The following is a 22,163-nucleotide window of genomic DNA, read 5'->3' on the forward strand; positions in this document are numbered from 1 at the left end:
TGATGGCGGCATTCAAGAGAATCCGGAAGGTCTAAACCTTGTCTGTGGTATTCTGAGTAGGATTCAATGATTGAATGACTGTGACGAGTTTCAAACTCCTGAAGGCGGGGCGTTGGTGACAGACGCAAAAGAATCACTGGGTTCTATTCCGGCCTGATTGAGAACCGACAGATGGATAGCCGTGCCGTGACAGGGTGCGTTGAACATTTCCACTGAGAGGATGGGAGGTAGCTACTGACAACGGTGAAACCCTTGCATACAGCTTGCCATGGAAGGAGCCTTGCGTGCTTGAAGAAGAAGACAGTAGGAAAGCAGAGATTCAGAAGATGGAGCATCTCCAAAACCTCAACCTGTTCTCTATCACTGCAAAACAAGTACTTATTTCATGTTCTTTTACTCTTCACAATCAATCCTGATAATTTCTGATATCCTGACTAAGATTTACAAGATAACCATAGCTTGCTTCAAGCCGACAATCTCCGTGGGATCGACCCTTACTCACGTAAGGTATTACTTGGACGACCCAGTGCACTTGCTGGTTAGTTGTGCGGAGTTGCAAAAGTGTGATTGCAATTTTGTGCACCAGAACACTAAGTGTTGCACAATTGTCTCTCTTTTTTCAGAGGAAGAGTTAGGGCTAGGTATCTCGAATAAGATACAGTCCTCATGCAGTTGCAGGACTAGCTCTCCATTTACTACATCAATGATGGCATTGGCAGTGGCTAGGAAAGGTCTTCCAAGGACGATGGATTCATCTTCTTCTTCCCCAGTATCCAATATTATAAAATCTATAGGGATGTAAAGGTCCTCAACCTTTACTAAGACATCCTCTACCAGACCATATGCATTTCTCATTGACTTGTCTCCCATCTCTAGTGATATTCTTGCAGCTTGTACTTCAAAGATTCCTAACCTCTCCATTACAAAGAGTGGCATGAGGTTTATGCTTGACCCTAGGTTACACAAAGCCTTCTCAAAGGTAATGGTGCCTATAGTGCAAGGAATTAGGAAGCTTCTGGGATCCGGCGGTTTCTGAGATAGTTTCTGTTGAACCAAGGCATTGAGTTCCTTGGTGAGCATTGGAGGTTCTTCCTCCAATGTCTCTGTTCCAAATAATTTGACATTTAGCTTCACCAGAATTCCTAGGTACGAAGCAACTTGCTTTTTCCTAGTTTCCTCTTCCTCATCAGAGGAGGAGTGATCTTTATAATCCATAATTTGTAACAAGGCATTCAATTGAACTTCTATGGTTTCCTCATGAGCCTTAGTTGCCTTCAATTCTTCAATAGGAAAGTTTTTAATTAGCGTTGAACGCCCAGCTGACCCATTACTGGCGTTCAACGCCAGATGTTGTGCCTCTTTGGGCGTTGAACGCCTAGTAAGGACTCCCTTACTGGCGTTCAATGCCAGAAATAGCTCCTCTTTGGGCGTTGAACTTGCAAAAAGGACTCCCTTACTAGCGTTCAATGCCAGTGATGGTACTTCTTTGGGCGTTAAACACCCAGAATGGACTCCCTTACTGGCGTTCAACGCAAATGATAGTTCTTCTTTGGGCGTTGAATGCCTAGTAGGGACTTCCTTACTTGTGTTCAATGCCAGAGCATCCCCTTCAAATTTGGCCTCAACATCTACAGTGATGGCCTTGTGCTCTTCTCTTTGGTTTACTTCAGTGTTACTTGGGAGAGTGTTAGAAGGGGTCTCAGGGATTCTCTTGCTCAGCTGACCAACTTGAACCTCCTAATTTCTGATAGAGGTCCTTGTTTTTGTTATGAAACTGTGAGTGGTCTTAAAGAGATCAGAGACTATGGATGCTAAGTTAGAGAGGCTCTTCTTAGAAGTCTCCATATGTTACTGAGAAGATGGGAATGGTTTATTACTGTTAAACCTATTCTGGTTTCTCCCACCTTGATTATTGTTGAAGCCTTACTGAGGCTTCTGTGGATCCTTCTATAAGAAGTTAGGATGATTCCTCCATGAAGGGTTGTAGGTGTTTCCATAGGGTTCTCCCATATAATTTACCTCATCCATTGTAGGTTGATCTGGATCATAAGCATCTCCATCATAGGAGGTGTCTTGAGTGCTGCCAGCTGCAGCTTGTACTCCAGTCAAATCCTGAGAGATCATATTGACCTGTTGGGTCAAGATCTTGTTCTGAGCCAACATGGCATTCATAGTGTCAACCTCTAGGACTCCTTTTTTCTGAGCTATCCCATTGTTCACAGGGTTTCTCTCAGACTTGTGCATGAATTGGTTATTTACAACCATTTCAATAAGTTCCTGTGCCTCTTCAGGAATTTTCTTCAACTGGAGTGATCCACCGGCAGAATGGTCCGGGGACATCTTGGATATCTCAAATAGACCATCATAAAAGATACCTAGGATAGTTCATTCTGAGAGCATGTCAGGAGGACATCTCCTAATCAATTGTTTGTATCTTTTCCAAGCTTCGTGGAGGGATTCACCCTCTTTTTGTCTGAAGGTTTGAACTTCCACCCTGAGCTTGCTCATCTTTTGAGGTGGAAAGAATTTAGCCAAAAATGCATTGACCAACTTTTTCGAAAAGTCTAGGCTTTCTTTGGGTTAAAAATCCAACCATATCCTAGCTCTATCTCTAATAGCAAAAGGGAAAAGCATTAACTTGTAGACTTCAGGATCCACTCCATTGGTCTTAATAGTATCATAGTTTTGCAAGAATTCAGATAGGAATTGATGTGGATCTTCCAGTGGAAGTCCATGAAATTTGCAACTTTGTTGCATTAGAGAGACTAATTGAGGCTTAAGCTCAAAGTTATTTGCTCTAATGGCAGGTATAGAGATGCTTCTTCCATAAAAGTCAGAAGTGGGTACAATGAAGTCACCAAGAACCTTCCTTGCATCTCCTCTATTATTAGGATCAGCTACCATGTTTGTATTTTCAGCTTCATGTTCGAAAAGTTTTGTGAGATTTCCTCTAGAGTGTTGTGCTTTACATTGTTGTAAATGCCTCCTTAGAGTCCTCTCAGGTTCAGGATCAGGATCAAAGAGAGGTTCTTTATCTCTATTCCTGCTCACAAACAAGAAAAAGAAAACCAAGAAAGAAAGAAAATGGGAGTCTCTATGTCAGAGTATAGAGAACTCCCTGTGAGATATGAAGAAGAAAGAAGAATAAGGGTAGAGAGATGACAGAAAGAATTCAAATATGAGGGGTATAAGTATTTGAATATTAAGAAGTAAAAAAGGAAAATAGAATTAAAATATTTTTTGTTTTTATTTTAATTATTAATTGAATTAAAAAGATTTGAAAATTGAGTGTGATTTTCGAAAAAGAAGAAAGAGAAAGAGGTATGAAGTTTTCGAAGATAGAAGAGAGAGGAATTAGTTATGAAGTTTTGAAAAAGAGGGAAGAGAAATGAGAGTATTAAAGAGATACCAAACTTTTTAAAATTAAAATAAGATAAAACAAGTAACAAACTAAGAAATATTTGAAAATAAGATAAGATAGGATATTTGAAAAAGATTTGATTTTAAATTTTGAAATTGAAACAAGATAAGATAATGATTTGAAAATAGGTTGAAAAGATAAAATATGGTGAAGATTTGAAAAGAATTGAAAAGATAAGATTCAAAATTTAAAATTTAAACTTTGCTAACAAGAAAATACTAAACTCAAAAATTTTTAAATCAAGATAAGAAAAAATGAATAAGATTTTCGAAAATTTGAATAAAGATAGCTAAGATATTTTTTATTTTTCGAATTAATGAAGAAAGACAAAAATAATCAAAGGACACCAGACTTAAAATTTCTAGATCAACGATACTAGCTTTTTTCGAAATTTTAAAGAAAAACAACTAAAAGACTCCAAACTTAAAACTTTTAAGATCAAAACAAGAAAAAAACAAGAACAACTTGACTACCAAGAAGAACACTCAAGAGCAAATTCAAAAATTTAAAGAAAATAAAGAACACACAAAGGACTCCAAATTTAAGAATTGACACTAGACTCAACCAAAAGACAAAGAAAAGATGAATTTTTAAAACGTTTTTGAAAAAGGAAACAAAAGATACGAACAAAATAGTAAAAAAAAGACCTAATCTAAGCAACAAGATAATCCAGTAGTTTGTCAAACTTGAACAATCCCTGGAAACGGTGCCAAAAACTTGGTGCACGAAATTGACTCCGCAATATTCGCACAGATAGACCGGCAAGTGAATCGGGTCGTCCAAGTAATACCTCAGGGGAGTGAGGGTCGATCTCACGAAGATTGTTGGCTTGAACAAGCAATGGCTATCTTGTAGATCTTAGTCAGGCAGATAGAAAATATAGTTATTGTGAAAAACACATAAAACAAAATAAATAAAGTATCACTGGATAGGTGTGAAAGCAATGATAAGAGAATGGTTGAGGCTTAGGAGATGCTTTCTTCTTCTGGATCAACTTTTCTCACTATCTACTCCAACTTCTGCTGATACATTCCATGGCAGGCTATAAGTGACTAACGCCAGGTCAGTGGTCATTAATCTTCTCTACTTCAGATCAAATGCCAGGTCAGTGGTCATCCAATCTAAACAGGGATAAAGCTCTATCACTCCATTCCTTTGGTGATCCTACTCAAAATGCCACAAACAAGGTCGGATATTCCGGATCAGAGAACGCTGCTCCATTAATTCTAGCCTATACCACAAAGGCCCTAATCACCCCGTACCTCGGCTGAAATAATGTCTCCAAGTGTCCAACAAAGTCGTGGATTAGCCATCTAAGAGATGTATAATCAATCTTGTGGTTCAGTACTATCTCGTCAAGGACTCGTATGAACCCATGTAGAATAAGGATGACGGTCAAGTTACACTCCCAATTCTTTAGGATGAAAAATGAAGATACATCTTAGAATAGAATGAAGCATAGATTCAAATAGAACAATGATATTATTTATCCATTGAAATCAGCAAAGCTCTTAACCTTAACTTAGAAGGTTGGTGACTTATAGCTTACATAAAGTAGTAATGTATTCGAAAATATGGCCTAAGGTCCTCTGAACAAGGGTAATCCTTGTTCTATATATATACTAATCTAATAACTAAGAATTACTGAAATAAGATAAACTAGTCTTGTAGTGCAAAAATCTACTTTTCGGCCTACTTGGTGAGTGTTTGGGCTGAGCTTGAGTGAACACATCAGTTGGTACTCCCTCTGGGATGTTAGACACCAGCTTTGGACTCCTTTTTGGGCATTGGGCCCTAGCTACTCCCTTTTGGGCGTCCAACGCCAGGAATGGGATTCGTAGCTGGTGTTGAACGCCAATTTTAGGCCCTCATTTTCAGAGCAAAGTATATACTATTATTTATTTCTAGAAACCCTGGATGTTAGCTCTCCAAAGTCCTTGAGAGAGCACTATTTGGACTTCTGTAGCTCCAGAAATCCTCCTACGAGTGCATGGAGGGTAGAATCTGACAGCATCTACATTCGTTTCTCTGTCTCTAAATTAGACTTTTTTTTAAAGCTCCTCAATTTTAGCCAGAATTTACCTGAAATCATCATAAAGCACAACAACTCAAAGTAGAATCCAAAAATGTGAATTTTGCACTAAAATGTATAAAAACATTGGAATCCATATTATGCAAGGAGACATTGCTTTTGCTAATTCGAATTGAAGGGTGATATAAAATCGGTCAATTTCCAGCATCATATCTATAGTTAGCGCATTCATCATAGTTAGAAGCTCCAGCTCCGTATTAAAAAAATACTAATAATAAAATACATAATCTAAGCCACAAGACAACCGGTAGTTGTCAATCACGAACAATCCCCGGCAACAGCGCCAAAAACTTGGTGCGCAAAATTAGAACTTGCACATCTTAACCGGCAAGTGCACCGGGTCATTGATGACTTGCATCCTTTACCTTTTTTACCCATCTAAAGGGACCACAAAAAGAACACATATTCATTATTTCAATGCAATTTCATGAATCAAATGATAAATATTATGGTACATTGCTTTGAAATGGGTTTGTGTTGAATTTCAGGTAAAAAGAGCAACAGAAAGGGAAGAAAACAACAAGTAAAGCCGGGCGTGTGAACTGGGCATGCCACTTAGAACAAACACCATGAAAATGAGTGGGTGTGGCATGCCAGCACCAGAACGTGGCATGCCAGTAATGATTTCCAGAGAGCAATGTTGAAGGCCACAAAGGGGGTGTGGCATGACAATCTAGGCGTGGCATGCCAAGTCCATCACACACCATGGGTGTGCCATTTGAAGAGATGGGCGTAGCACGCCAATTCATCAATCAGAAAGGGATATCACTTGGGCCTGCCACTTGGTTTCGAAGGCGTGGCATGCCAACTCTAGTCTATCACTTGAGCGTGCCACTTGAAGACCCAGGCGTGGCATGCCAAGCTTGGGGGAATCAACTTAAGATGGGCGAGCCACTTGGTATCGAAGGCGTGGCATGCCAAATCTCATTAGTTACATGGGTGTGCCACTTGAATACTGGACGTGGCACACCAGCTACTAGAGATGACCAAGCACCAATGCTGGGCATGCCACTTAAGGTCAAAGGCATGGCACGCCAACTCTTATTAGTTACCTGGGCGTGCCACTTGAATGCTGGGCGTGGCACGCCAACTACTAGAGCAAAGAAGAATGCTAGGCGTGGCAAGCCAGTTGTGTTTTCTAAAGACATGAAGAATCGTGCACCCTAGGGATGGTACTCCACACCCTGTGCGTGGCACACCAGTTATGTTTTCCAGAGAAAAAGATGTAACACCCACAATGGGCATGGCACGCCAGACCCTGGGCGTGCCACGCTAGTTCAAAGCTCCAAGAAAGAACCTGGGTGTGCCATTTGGGCTCGAAGGCATGGCACGCCATGCTAGCCAACATTAAAGAAGACATTGGGCATGCCACTTGGGCTCAAAGGCGTGGCACGCCAGGCTAGCCAACATTAAAGAAGACTCTGGGCGTGGCACGCCAAGGATGTCAACACATGGGGCGTGCCACTTGAAGAGCTGGGTATGGCACGCCAAGCCAAATTAGAGGCTAGGGGTGGCACGCCACAAAAATGCCAGTCACACGCCAGCTACTAGAGGTCATGTTTATTGAGTTTTTCTTTTCCCTCCAATTGTAATTTTCTTTTCATTTTGTATTTTCTTAATTCTAGTAATAGGAGTAGTATAAATACCCCCTGGAAGTACTAAAAAATGGGTTGAGTTGGGTTGTATTGGATTGGCATTGCTAAGTATAGATCTAGTTTTTACTTTACACTTCATCTCTTCTATCTCTTGTACTTTTCTCTGAGCTATGAGTAGCTAAACTCCCTCTCATTGGAAGAGGGAGCACTGTTGTACTTGATGGATTAATGATAATGAATTTCTTCTTCTCTTCATCTTCTCTTTGATTTGTTAGAAGGAATTTCGTTCTTCTTGCTAGTATTCAATCATCTTGGGAAAGAGGTTGAATGCAAAATGGGTTTCATGGGAACCTTAGAAAAGGGAACATGAAACCATGCTTGAAATCCCTTCTCACACTTGCGTAGAATCTGGGTTTTGGGATTGGATATGGTGACATATAATCCACCCATTATTTGGACCTATGATGATGTGTGGTATAATCAGGGACCAACAATATCTCTCTTCATGAGCAATTAAACCAAGAAATTGGCTGATTATCAAGATTTGAGAGATTGAGTTACCAAGGGATTGGGACTCAACCAATCATGATTGCCAAGAGGTCAATGAGTTGCATGATTGAAGATGAGATAAACTAAATTTAATCCAAAGAGATCAACATCTCCTAATCCCAATGAATTCCCCTATTCTTATCTTCCACATTCTTTATAGCTTTCTTTTACATTCTGCTAATCCCCCTTCTCCTTTACTATTCAGTATTTTAAATTTCTGTACTTTACGTTTATGCAATTTCCATTTTTGCACTTTACTGCTTTACTTTACTTTCATGCCATTTAAATTACAGTACTCAACACTCTCTATTTGATTAGCTTAACTAATTAGTTCATTAGCTAACACGGCTCAATCAATCAATCTCTGTGGATACGATCCCACCCCTAGTGGGTTATTACTTGATGATATTTGGTGCGCTTGCCAAAGAACGGATTCATCATTTTATATAGGGAGTGAATTTCAGTCATCAAGTTGTATGGCGCCGTTGCCGGAGATTGTTTTGAATTGACAGTGATCAAGTAAATGAGCAGTTAGATTAAGCATTTTTATTTTTATTTCCTTTTCTTTTCTCTCTTAATTTTTGTTTTGTTCCTTTAAATTTCTTTTAGAATTCTCTGTTCTTATTAGGTACATACTAACACTAACAAGAGCACACTAACTATTTTTTATTTTGAATCAATTAGTTTGGCTTACCCATCCTTCTTCCCAAGGGTGTTAACATTCTTTCTTTCATGAGTTTGTTTTGTGTATGACAGGGAGACGAAGAGTTGACATCTCCTACAACTCTGAACCAGAGAGAACATTTTTAAGACTGAGAAGAGAAACAGTGGCTAGGGGTAAAAGAGTGGTTAGTGAAGAAGAAGAAGAAGAAGGTCCAACTCAAACCATGGAAGGAGAAGCACACAACCACCATGAAGAAGCTGTTGGCAACCATGCTTCACAAGAGAGGAGGGTGCTAGGCTCCTACATAAATCCCAACCCTGGAAATTGTGGGAGTAGCATCCTGAGGCCCAACATACATGCCAACAATTTTGAGCTCAAGCCACAACTCATAACTCTCGTCCAGAATAATTGTTCCTTTATAGGAAATGCACAAGAGGACCCTAATGAACATTTGACTACATTTTCTGAGGATTTGTGACACTATAAAATCAAACGGTGTTCATTCGGACACTTGCAAATTGCTCTTGTTTCCCTTCTTTCTTAGGGCAAAGCATCAAAGTGGCTGGAATCATTTTCCAAGGAAAGCCTCACCAACTGGGAAGAAGTTGTTAACAAGTTCCTAGCAAGGTTTTACCCTCCACAGAGAATCAATAGACTGAGAGCTGAGGTCCAGACTTTTAGACAACAAGATGGGGAGACTTTCTATGAAGCCTGGGAGAGATACAAAGATTTGACAAGGAAATGCCCCCCATATATGTTTAATGAATGGGTGCAACTGCACATCTTCTATGAGGGGCTGTTATATGACTCTAAGAAGGCTCTAGACCACTCCTCTGGAGATTCACTTAACAAGAAGAAGACAGTCGAAGAAGCCATAGACATAATAGAGACTGTTGCCAGCAACGAGTATTTCTATGCTTCCGAAAGGACCCAAAAGAAGGAGGTATTGGAGCTCAATTCCAGGGATGCTTTGTTAGCCCAAAACATGATAATCATAGCTCAACTAGCAGCTCTAACCAAACAAATGGAGAATAATCAAGTCTCAGCTGTCCAAGCACAAGCACCTCCACAAGAGGAAGAATTCCCAGAAATTGCACAAGAATGGGAATAAGCCAACTATGTGAACAACTCTTCTAGACCACCATATGACCCCAATGCCAAGACATACACCCAGGATGGAGGAACCACCCAAATTTTGGGTGGCAAAACCAGCAAAACCACAACCAAGACCATAAGCCTTACCAATCTAACCTACACAATAATCACAATTCTAACCATCAATCAAGCAATAATAGACCCCACTACAACTCACAAAATGCACCCTACCTTTCCAACCAACAACCATACAAAAGCCAAACCCAAGATGCTTCATCTCTAACCATGCAACATTGTGACATCAATAGCAACATTGCAAGATTGGAAGCTGCTGATGAGCAGATAATTTATACGCTTTTTGGCATTGTTTTTACATAGTTTTTAATATGTTTAAATTATTTTTAGTATATTTTTATTAGTTTTTATGCAAAAATCACATTTCTGGACTTTACTGTGAGTTTGTGTATTTTTCTGTGATTTCAGGTATTTTCTGCTAAAATTGAGGAAGCTGAGCAAAAATCTGATCCAGAGGCTAAGACATGACTGCAGATGCTGTTGGATTCTGACCTCCCTTCACTCAAAGTGGATTTTCTAGAGCTACAAAAACCCAATTGGCGCGCTCTTAAGTGCGTTAGAAAGTATACATCTTTGACTTTCCAGCAATGTATAATAGTCCATACTTTGCCCGAGATCTGATGGCCCAAACTAGCATCCAAATCCCCACCAGAGACCCTTTTCTAGCGTAAAACGCCAGAACTGGCACCAAAACTGGAGTTAAACGCCCAAACTGGCACCAAAACTGGAGTTTAAACTCCAAGAAGAGCTTATGCACGTGAAAGCTTCAATGCTCAGCCCAAACACACCAAGTGGGCACCGAAAGTGGATTTCTGCACTATCTACACTTAGTTACTCATTTTCTGTAAACCTGGTTTACTAGTTTAGTATAAATAGCACTTTTTACTATTGTATTCATATCTTTATATCACTTTTGAGACTATCTTTGGATCACTTTTGATCTCTTGATCACGTTTTGGGGGTTGGCCATTCGGCCATGCCTGGACCTTCATCACCTATATATTTTCAACGGTGGAGTTTCTACACCTCATAGATTAAGGTGTGGAGCTCTGCTATTCCTCATGAATTAATGCAAATTACTATTGCTTTTCTATTCAATTCACGCTTATTCTTATTCTAAGATATTCACTCTTACTTCAACCTGATGAATGTGATGATTTGTGACACTCAAAATCATCCTCCCTTATGAACGCATGCCTGACAACTACCTCCGTTCTATCTGCAAGAGCATGAGTGTGTATCTCTTGGCCTTCTGGTTCACGACGCACGGTTGCCTCTCCTAACAATAGAGCCTTCCATTCCGTGAGATCAGAGTCTTCGTGGTATAAGCTAGAATCAATTGGCAGCATTCTTGAGATTTGAAAGTCTAAACCTTGTCTGTGGTATTCCGAGTAGGATCTGAGATGGGATGACTGTGACAAGCTTCAAACTTGTGACTGTTGGGTGCAGTGACAGTGTGCAAAAGGATCAATGGATCTTATTCCGACATGATCGAGAACTGACAGTTGATTAGCCATGCGGGAAACCGTAGCGGACATGTTTTCACTGAGAGGACGGATGGTAGCCATTAACAACAGTGATCCACCAACATACAGCTTGCCATGAAAGGGAGTACGCATGATTGGATGAGGATAACAGGAAAGTAGAGGCTCAGAGGGAACAAAGCATCTCCATACGCTTATCTGAAATTCTCTTTTTTATTATCAAAACCTTATAACCATTTGAATCCGCCTGACTGAGATTTACAAGATGACCATAGCTTGCTTCAAGCTGACAATCTCCATGGGATCGACCCTTACTCACATAAGGTATTACTTGGACGACCCAGTGCACTTGCTGGTCAGCTGCGCGGAGTTGTGAGAAAAGTGTGAACTCACGATTTTGTGTACCAAGTTTTTGGCGCCGTTGCCAGGAATTGTTCACGTTTGGACAACTGATGGTTCATCTTGTTGCTTAGATTAGGTAATTTTCTTCTTGTTCTATTTTCAAAAATTTTTCAAAAATCTTTCAAAAATTTTTTTTCTAATTTTCAAAAATTTTTCAAAAATTTTTTTTAATAAAATCATAAAAACCAAAAAAAAATTGTGTTTCTTGTTTGAGTCTAGAGTCAAATTTTAAGTTTGGTGTCAATTGCATGTTTTTATTTTTCTTGCATTTTTCCAAAACTCATGCATATGTTCTTCTTGATCTTCAAGTTGTTCTTGATGATTATCTTTGTTTGATCTTGTGATTTTCTTGTTTTGTGTCTTTTCTTGTTTTTCATATGCATTTTTAGTTTGTTAGTGTCTAAGCATTAAAAATTTCTAAGTTTGGTGTCTTGCATGTATTTCTTTTCTTAAAAATTTTTCAAAAATTAGTTCTTGATGTTCATCATGATCTTCAAAGTGTTTTTGGTGTTCATCTTGACATTCAAAGTGTTCTTGCATGTTTTCTTTGTTTTGATCTTAAATTTTCATGTCTTGAGTCTTTTTGTTGTTTTTCTCTTTCCACATTAAAATTCAAAAATAAAAAAATATCTTTTCCTTATTTTACTCATAAATTTTGAAATTTTGGGTTGACTTAGTCAAAAAATTTTTAAACTTAGTTGTTTCTTATTAAGTCAACTCAAAATTTCAATTTAAAAATTCTATCTTTTCAAAATTTTTTCATAAATCAAATCTTTTTCATTTTTATTTCATATTTTTTGAAAAAAAATATTTTAAAATTGATTTTCAAAATCTTTTTCTTATTTTTATTTCATATTTTCGAAAACCTTGCTAACAATTAAGGATTTGATTCAAAAAATTTTAAGTTTGTTACTTTCTTGTTAAGAAAGGTTCAATCTTTAAATTCTAGAATCATATCTTTTAGCTTCTTGTTAGTCAAGTCATCAATTTCAATTTTCAAAATCAAATATTTTTAAATTTCTCTTTCAAATCTTTTTCAAAATAGATTTTAATCATATCTTTTTCAAAATTCAATTTCAAAATCTTTTCTAACTTCCTATCTTTTCAAAATTGATTTTCAAATCTTTTTCAACTTCTCATTTTCGAAAACCACTAACAACTTTTTCAAAAATCTTTTTAATTAACTAATTGTTTTAAACTCTAATTTTATTTTATTCCTTTCTTAATTTTTCGAATACTAACTAATATTTAAAAGAAAAACAAAAATATTTTTCCTTTTCTTTTATTTAATATTTGAATTCCCTCTCTCTCTCATCTCTTTCTATTTATTTATTTATTTATTTATTTACTAACACTTCTCTCCTTCTTAAAATTCGAACCCTCTCTCCCTCTCTGTGTTCGAATTCTCTTTATTTTCTCTCTACCTCATTCTTCTCTTCTTCTCTTCTTCTCTTCTTCTCTTCTTCTACTCACATAAAGGAATCTCTATACTGTGACATAGAGGATTCCTCTTCGTTTCTGTTCTCTTCATTTTCACATGAGCAGGAACAAGGATAAAGATATTCTTGCTAAAGCCGATCTTGAACCTGAAAGGTCTCTGAAGAGGAAGCTAAGATAAGCTAAAGCACAACTCTCTGGAGAGGACCTGACAGAAATTTTCAAAAAAGAAGAAGACATGGCAGCCAAAAATAACAACAATACCAGAGATGCAAGGAAGATGCTTGGTGACTACACTGCACCAACTTCCAACTTCTATGGAAGAAGCACCTCAATTCCTAGCAATTGGAGCAAACAACTTTGAGCTTAAGCCTCAATTAGTTTCTCTAATGTAACAGAACTGCAAGTTTCATGGACTTTCATCAGAAGATCCTCATCAATACTTATCTGAATTCTTGCAGATCTGTGATATTGTTAAGACCAATGTGGTTGATCCTGAGGTCTACAGACTTATGCTTTTCCCCTTTGCTATGAGAGACAGAGCTAGGACATGGTTAGACACACAACCTAGAGAAAGCCTAAACTCTTGGGACAAGCTGGTCAATGCTTTCTTGACCAAATTCTTTCAACCTCAAAAGATGAGTATGCTCAGAGTGGATGTCCAAACCTTCAGACAGAAGGAAGGTGAATCCCTCTATAAAGCTTGGGAAAGATACAAGCAATTAACCAAAAGGTGTCCTTCTGACATGTTTCCAGAATGGAGCATCATATGTATATTCTATGATGGTCTGTCTGAGTTATCCAAGATGTCATTGGACCACTCTGCTGGTGGATCTCTTCATCTGAAAATGCCTGCAGAAGCCTAGGAACTCATTGAAATGGTTGCAAATAACCAGTTCATGTACACTTCTGAGAGAAATCCTGTGAATAATAAGGTGACTCAGAAGAAAGGAGTTCTTGAGATTGACACTCTGAATACCATATTGGCTCAGAACAAAATATTGACTCAGCAAGTCAATATGATTTCTCAGAATCTGACTGGATTGTAAGCTGTATCCGACGGTACTAAAGAAGTCTCCTATGAAGAAGAAGCTTATGACCCTGAGAATCCTGCAATGGAAGAGATGAATTACATGGGAGAAGACTATGGAAACACCTATAATCCTTCATGGAGAAATCACCCAAAATTTTCATGGCAGGATCAACAGAAGCCTCAACAAGTTTTCAATAATAATAATGGTGGGAGAAATAGATTTGGCAATAGCAAACCTTTTCCATCATCTTTTCAGCAACAGACAGAGAATTCTGAGCAGAGCCTCTCTGGCTTAGCAAACATTGTCTCTGATCTATCTAAAGCCACTCTCAGTTTCATGAATGAAATAAAGTCCTCCATCAGAAGTTTGGAGTTACAAGTGGGTTAGCTGAGTAAAAGAGTCACTGAAACGCCTCTTAGTACTCTCCCAAGCAATACAGAAGATAATCCAAAGAGAGAGTGCAAGGCCATTAATATGACCAAAATGGCCGAACCTATAGAGGAAGAGGATGGCATGATTTCCATTGAGGAAGACCTTAATGGACATCCACTGACCAGTAAGAAGTTCCTTAATGGGGAACCAATGGAATACGAGGCTTGTACAGAGACCATGGAGATTCCACTGAACTTCTTATTACCATTCATGAGCTCTGAAGAATATTCATCTTCTGAAGAAGATGATGTTACTACTGAAGGGTAAATTGCCCAATATCTAGGAGCAATCATGAAGCTGCACCAAATTATTTGGTAATGAGACTTGGGAGGATGAACCTCTATTGCTCATTAATGAACTAAACGCCTTAGTTCAGCTGAAGATACCTCAAAAGAAACTGGATCCCAGAAGGTTTTTAATACCTTGCACCATTGGCACCAAGACCTTTTGAGAAGGCTATGTGTGACCTGGGGTCAAGTCTAACCTCATGCCACTCTCTGTAATGGAGAAACTAGGGATTTTTGAGGTACAAGCTGCAAGAATCTCACTAGAGATGGCAGATAAATCAATAAAAAAGGCTTATGGACTTATAGAGGATGTCTTAGTAAAGGTTGAAGGCCTCTACATCCCTGCTTACTTCATAATCCTAGGCACTGGGAAGGATAAAGATGAATCCATCATCCTTGGAAGATCCTTCCTAGCCACAACAAGAGCTGTGATTGATGTGGACAGAGGAGAGTTAGTCCTTCAATTAAATGAGGAGTACCTTGTGTTTAAGGCTCAAGCATCTTCTTCTGTAAACATGGAGAAGAAGCATGAAAGGCTTCTCTAAATACAGAGTCAGACAGAACCCCCACACTCAAACTCTAAGTTTGGTGTTGGGATGCCACAATCATGCTCTGAGCATCTGTGAAGCTCTGAAAAGAGCTCACTGTCAAGCTATTGATATTAAACAAGTGCTTATTGGGAGGCAACCCAATCTTATTTTATTTATCTATGTTATTTTATGCTTTCTATAGGATCATGATCATGTGGAGTCACAAAAATAACTATAAAAATTAAGGAAAAATAAAAAATAGCATCAAAAATGGCACACCATGGAGGACGAGCTTACTGGCGTTAGATACCAAAATGGGCGTTTAACTCCCAGCCTGGCACCATTTTGGGCGTTTAAATGCCAGAAATGGGCAGCAGTCTGGCCTTTAAACGCCAGAACTTGCAGGCAAACTGGTGTTTAAATGCCAGTAAAGGTATAAAAATGGGCGTTTAAACGCCTAGTCTGACACCTTTCTGGGCGTTTAAACGCCCGAAAAGGGCAACATGCTAGCGTTTAAATGCCAGAAAGACACATAGATGGGCGTTTAACGCCAGCAAGCTGCAAGGATGCAAAATCCTTGACACCTCACGATCTGTGGACCCCACAGGATCCTCACCTACCTTAACTCACTCTCTCCTCTTCACACCTTTCCATAACACTCTTCCCAAATCACTATTCACCTATCAAATTCATCCACTCTTCCCCAAAAACCCCACCATCAAACCCCACCTACCTCACCATTCAAATTCAAAACACTTTCCTCCTAAACCCACCCACTTCAATTAGGCCACCCACCCACACTTCTATCTCCTCTATTTCTTTTTTTTCTCCTCCTTTCTTTCTTCTTTTGCTTGAGAACGAGCAAACCTTTTAAGTTTGGTGTGGGAAAAAGCGTTGCTCTTCATTTTTTCATAACCATTAATGGCACCTAAGACTGGAGAAACCTCTAGGAAGGGGAAAAGGGAAGGCAGTTGCTTCCAGCTCTGAGTCATGAGAGATGGAGAGATTCATCTCAAAAGCCCATCACTAGAAAGAGGATAGAGCAAACAAGAGAGCCCACTCATGGGCCTCAACAAGAGCATGAGGAATTCCCTCATCAAGAAATCCCCGAGATGCCTCAAAGGATACATTTTCCTCCACACAACTATTGGGAGCAACTAAGGATAGGAGCACCAAAAGCTCTAAGGATGGAGCACCAAAAGCACTCCATTATCCTCCATGAAATCAGAGAGGACCAAAGAGCCATGAGGGAGGAGCGACAAAGGCAAGGAAGAGACATCGAGGAGCTCAAGCACTCCATAAGATCTTCAAGAGGAAAAACTAGCCGTCATCACTAAGGTGGACCCATTCTTTAATTTCCTTGTTCTTATTTTTCTATTTTTCGATTTTCATGCTTTATATTTGATTATGTTTTAGCTTCATTACATGATCATTAGTGTCTAGCATCTATGTCTTAAAGCTATGAATAATTCCATGAACCCTTCACCTTTTTTAAATGAAAAATGTTCCTAATTACAAAAGAACAAGAAGTACATGAATTTTAAATTTTATCTTGAAATTAGTTTAATTATTTTTGATGTGGTGGCAATACTTTTTGTTTTCTGAATGAATGCCTGAACAGTGCATATTTTTGAAAGTGAAGTTTATGAATGTTAAATTTGTTGGCTTGTGAAAGAATGATGAAAAAAAAGAGAAATGTTATTGATGATCTGAAAAATCATAAAATTGATTCTTGAAGCAAGAAAAAGCAGTGAATAACAAAGCTTCCAAGAAAAAGAAAAAAAGAGAAAAAGCAAGTAGAAAAAGCCAATAGCCCTTAAAACCAAAAGGCAAGGTTAAAAGGGATCCAAGGCTTTGAGCATTAATGGATAGGAGAGCCCAAAGGAACAAAATCCTGGCCTAAGCGGCTAAATCAAGCTGTCCCTAACCATGTGCTTGTGGCATGAAGGTCCAAGTGAAAAGGTTGAGACTGAGTGGTTAAAGTTGTGATCCAAAGCAAAAAGAGTATGCTCAAGAACTCTGGACACCTCTAACTGGGGACTTTAGCAAAGCTGAGTCATAATCTGAAAGGGTTCACTCAGTTTTGTGTCTGTGGCATTTATGTATCCGGTGGTATTACTGGAAAACAAAGTGCTTAGGGTCACGGCCAAGACTCATAAAGTAGTTGTGTTCAAGAATTAACAGACTGAACTAGGAGAATCAATAACACTATCTAAATTCTGAGTTCCTAATGGATGCCAATCATTTTGAACTTCAAAGGATAAAGTGAGATGCCAAAACTGTTCAAAGGCAAAAAGCTACAAGCCCCGCTCATCTAATTGGGACTAAGTTTCATTGATATTTTGAGATTTATTGTATATTCTCTTCTTTTTATCCAATTTTGTTTACAGTTGCTTGGGGACAAGCAACAATTTAAGTTTGGTGTTGTGATGAGCGGATAATTTATACGCTTTTTGGCATTATGTTTACATAGTTTTTAATATTTTTAGTTACTTTTTAGTATATTTTTATTAGTTTTGTGAAAAAATCACATTTATGGACTTTACTATGATTTTGTGTGTTTTTCTGTGATTTCAGGTATTTTCTGGCTTAAATTGAGGAACCTGAGCAAAAATCTGATTCAGAGGCTAAGAAAGGACTGTAGATGCTGTTGGATTCTGACTTCCCTGCACTCGAAGTGGATTTTCTGGAGCTATAGAAACCCAATTGGCGCGCTCTTAAATGCGTTGGAAAGTAGACATCTTGGGCTTTCCAGCAATGTTTAATAGTCCAAACTTTGCTCGAGATCTGATGGCCCAAACTGGCGTCCAAAGCTAGAGTTAAACGCCCAAACTGGCACCAAAACTGGCGTTTAAACTCCAAGAAGAGCCTATGCACGTGAAAGCTTCAATGCTCAGCCCAAACACACACCAAGTGGGCCCCGAAAGTGGATTTCTGCACTATCTACACTTAGTTACTCATTTTCTGTAAACCTAGTTTACTAGTTTAGTATAAATAGCACTTTTACTATTGTATTCATATCTTTAGATCATTTTTGAGACTATCTTTGGATCACTTTTGATCTCTTGATCACGTTTTGGGGGCTGGCCATTCGGCCATGCCTTGACCTTCATCATTTATGTATTTTCAATGATGAAGTTTCTACACCTCATAGATTAAGGTGTGGAGCTCTGCTGTTCCTCAAGAATTAATGCAAAGTACTTTTGTTTTTCTATTCAATTCATGCTTATTCTTGTTCTAAGATATTGACTCGTACATCAACCTGATGGATGTGATGATCCGTGACACTCATCATCATCCTCCCTTATGAATGCGTGCCTGACAACCACCTCCATTCTATCTACAAGAGCTTGAGTGTGTATCTCTTGGCCTTCTAGTTCATGACGCATGGTTGCCTCTCCTGACAACAGAGCCTTCCATTCCGTGATATTAGAGTCTTCGTGGTATAAGCTAGAATCAATTGGCAGCATTCCTAAGATCCAGAAAGTCTAAAACTTGTCTGTGGTATTCCGAGTAGGATCTGGGATGGGATGACTGTGATGAGCTTCAAACTTGTTATTGTTGGGCACAGTAACAGTGTGCAAAAGGATCAATGGATCTTATTCCGACACGATCGAGAACCGATAGCTGATTAGCCATGCGGGAAACCCTAGCGAACATGTTTTCACTGAGAGGATGGATGGTAGCCATTGACAATGGTGATCCACCAACATACAGCTTGCCATGGAAGGGAGTACGCATGATTGGATGAGGATAATAGGAAAGCAGAGGCTCAGAGGGAACAAAGCATCTCCATACGCTTATCTGAAATTCTCACTAATGAATTGTATAAGTATCTCTATCCTATTTTATGTTTTATTTCTCTTTTTATTATCAAAACCTTATAACCATTTAAATCTGCCTGACTGAGATTTACAAGATGACCATAGCTTGCTTCAAGCCGACAATCTCTGTGGGATCGACCCTAACTCACGTAAGGTATTACTTGTATGACCTAGTGCACTTGCTGGTCAGCTGCGCAGAGTTGTGAGAAAAGTGTGAACTCATGATTTTGTCTACCAGCTGCCATAGCACAAGTAAAGGGGACCATTTCCATTGTTGCAAAAAGACAAATAGGAAGAAGCAGGAAGTGCAAAGCTATCACCCTAGGAAGCGGGAAAGTTGTGGAAGTAGCAGTTCCAAGTCAAGACAAACAAGAAAAGGAAGCTTCAACTGAATTTGAAGTCAAAAAGGAAGAAGAAACTCCTGCACTAACCCCACCAAAGCAAGTTCTAAAGCCTTATGTGCAAAAAGCACCATATCCACAAAGGCTGGGGAAGGACGGAAAGGACAACCAGTTCTCAAGATTTCTGGATATCTTTAAGAAGCTTCAAATTAATATTCTCTTTGCTGAGGCATTAGAGCAAATGCCACTATATGCCAAGTTCTTGAAGCAGCTCATGACAAGGAAGAGAAACTGGGGTGAGAAGGAAACTGTGATACTCACCGAAGAGTGCAATGCTATAATACAAAAGAAGCTTCCCTAGAAGTTGAAAGACCCTGAGAGCTTTCAAATCCCCTGCATCATAGGGGAATAAGCATTGAGAAGGCACTATGCGGTCTTGGAGCTAGCATAAACCTCATGTCCTTGGTCATGATGAAAAGAATGAGGATTGAAGAGGCTAAGCTAACAAGAATGGCATTTCAATTGGCTGACAGAACATTCAAATTCCCTTATAGTGTGGTGGAAGATCTACTAGTAAAAGTAAGGAAATTCATTTTCCCAAATGACTTTGTTGTGCTTGATATGGGATAGGAGGCAAACACATCAATCATCCTAGGAAGACCATTCCTAGCTACTGTTGGAGCCATAATTGATGTTCAAAAAGGGGAGCTAGTTTTAAGATTACATGAAGAGAAGATGGTCTTCAATGTTTTCAAGGCAATGAGCTACTCCAAGGAATTTATTGGTGAATGCATGATGGTGGACGCAATTGAAAATTTAGTTCAAGGAATCTTAGAAGAAGAACAATGTGAAGAAGTTTTGGAGCAAGAACAACAAGCTTCATGTGGTTAACTACCACAGGAAGCCATAACACGCTCATCCATGCTAGATGAAGTCAACAAGAAGGAAGTTGAGGCACCCAAGCTGGAGCTGAAAACCCTGCCTCCAAGTTTGAAATATGCCTATTTGGGTGATGACAAAACATACCTAGTGATCATTAATTTGAGCTTAAGTGGGAAACAAGAGGAGGAGCTAATTCATGTGCTGAGGCAACACAAAGATGCTATTGGATGGATACTTGCAGATTTAAAAGGAATCAGCCCTTCAATTTGTATGGTCAAAATCCTCCTTGAGAAAGGTGCCAAGCCCTCAAGGTAGTAGCAAAGAAGGCTAAACCCAACAATGAATGAAGTAGTCCAAAAAAAAGTGCTAAAGTTGTGGCAAGCAGGGGTAATTTACCCAATCTTAGACAGCCCTAGGGTAAGCCCAGTTCAAGTCGTTCCTAAGAAGGGAGGGATCATTATTGTACTAAATGAGAAGAATAAACTAATACCAATAAGAATGGTGACTGGTTGGTGCATGTGCATAGATTATAGGAAGCTCAATGAAGCCACCAAGAAGGATCACTTCCCCTTACCTTTCATGGACCAAATGCTAGAAAGACTTGCAGGACCTGAGTACTATTGCTTCTTGGATGGTTACTCTAGCTACAATCAGATGGTAGTAGACTCCAAAGACCTAGAGAATACTTCATTTACTTGTCCCTATGGTGTTTTTTATTATAGGAGAATGCCCTTTGGATTGTGTAATGCACCTGCAACATTCTAAAGGTGTGCATGCTCTCCATATTCTCTTATATGATTGAAAGGTTTTTTGAAGTATTCATGGATGACTTTTCTGTATTTGGTGATTCATATTCTAAATGCTTGCATCACCTTGCTCTGGTGCTAAGGAGGTGCCAAGAAACCAACATAGTTCTGAACTGGGAAAAGTGCCACATTATGGTCACTGAAGGGGTGGTTCTTGGTCACAAGATCTCCAAAAAGGACATAGAGGTAGACAAGGCTAAGGTGGAAGTGTTTGAGAAATTACCTCCACCTTCGAATGTCAAGGCAATTAAAAGCTTCTTAGGACATGCTAGGTTTTATCGGAGGTTCATTAAAGATTTTTCAAAGGTTGCTAAACCTTTCAGCAACCTACTTGTCTCTAATACACCTTTTGTTTTTGATAGAGAATGCATGCTAGCCTTTGATGAGCTTAAAAATAGTCTTTCCTCTGCACCTATTATAGCACTACCCAGCTGGGAATTACCTTTTGAATTGATGTTTGATGCATCAGATTTTACTGTTGGTGCCGTTCTAGGACAAAGGAAAGATAAGCTTGTACATGTTATTTATTATGCTAGAAAAGTTCTCAATGAAAATCAAAGGAACTACACCACTACAGAGAAGGAACTCCTAGTAATAGTCTTTGCTTTTGATAAGTTTAGATCATATCTTATTGGCTCTAAAGTTACTATTTTCACTTATCATGTAGCTCTCAAATACTTGCTAACCAAACAAGAATCCAAGCCCAGATTGATAAGGTGGATCTTGCTACTTCAAGAGTTCAACATAGAGATTAAAGATAGAAGTAGAGAAGAGAACAAGGTGGCTGATCACCTATCAAGAATCCCACAAAAAAGGGATGAAACACAGCAACTTGAAGTGAATGAGAGTTTCCCTGATGAGCAGCTGATGATGATTCAAGGAAACCCTTAGTTTACAGACATAGTCATTTCAAGGCTATTGGGGAGTTGCCCACCAACATCAACAAATACATGAGGAGAAAGCTAATCAATGATGCTAAACACTACATTTGGGATGAGCCTTACTTGTTTAAAAGGTGTGCTGATGGAATCTTAAGAAAATGCATATCCCATGAAGAAGGACAAGAAGTCCTCTAGCAGTGCCATGGATCCCTATATGGAGGCCATTTCAGTGTGGAAAGAACCGCAGCAAAGGCACTGCAATGTGGATTCTTTTAGCCCACTATTTTTAAAGATACAAAGCAATTAGTGAAGGACTGTAATGAATGCCAAAG

General features: G+C 38.9%; 2 non-coding genes across 2 annotated transcripts; both read right to left on the minus strand.

Annotated features, from left to right (window-relative positions):
- Window positions 1-8,973: 8,973 nt before the first annotated feature.
- LOC127742441 (small nucleolar RNA R71) lies at window positions 8,974-9,081 on the minus strand. The gene has a single exon (XR_008003699.1). It is a non-coding gene; the product is annotated as a small nucleolar RNA R71 (small nucleolar RNA).
- Window positions 9,082-13,458: 4,377 nt separating this feature from the next.
- Window positions 13,459-13,562, minus strand: LOC127743211 (small nucleolar RNA R71). The gene has a single exon (XR_008004581.1). It is a non-coding gene; the product is annotated as a small nucleolar RNA R71 (small nucleolar RNA).
- Window positions 13,563-22,163: the final 8,601 nt, after the last annotated feature.

This window comes from Arachis duranensis, chromosome 1, assembly GCF_000817695.3.
Source record: "Arachis duranensis cultivar V14167 chromosome 1, aradu.V14167.gnm2.J7QH, whole genome shotgun sequence".
Taxonomy (NCBI): domain Eukaryota; kingdom Viridiplantae; phylum Streptophyta; class Magnoliopsida; order Fabales; family Fabaceae; genus Arachis; species Arachis duranensis.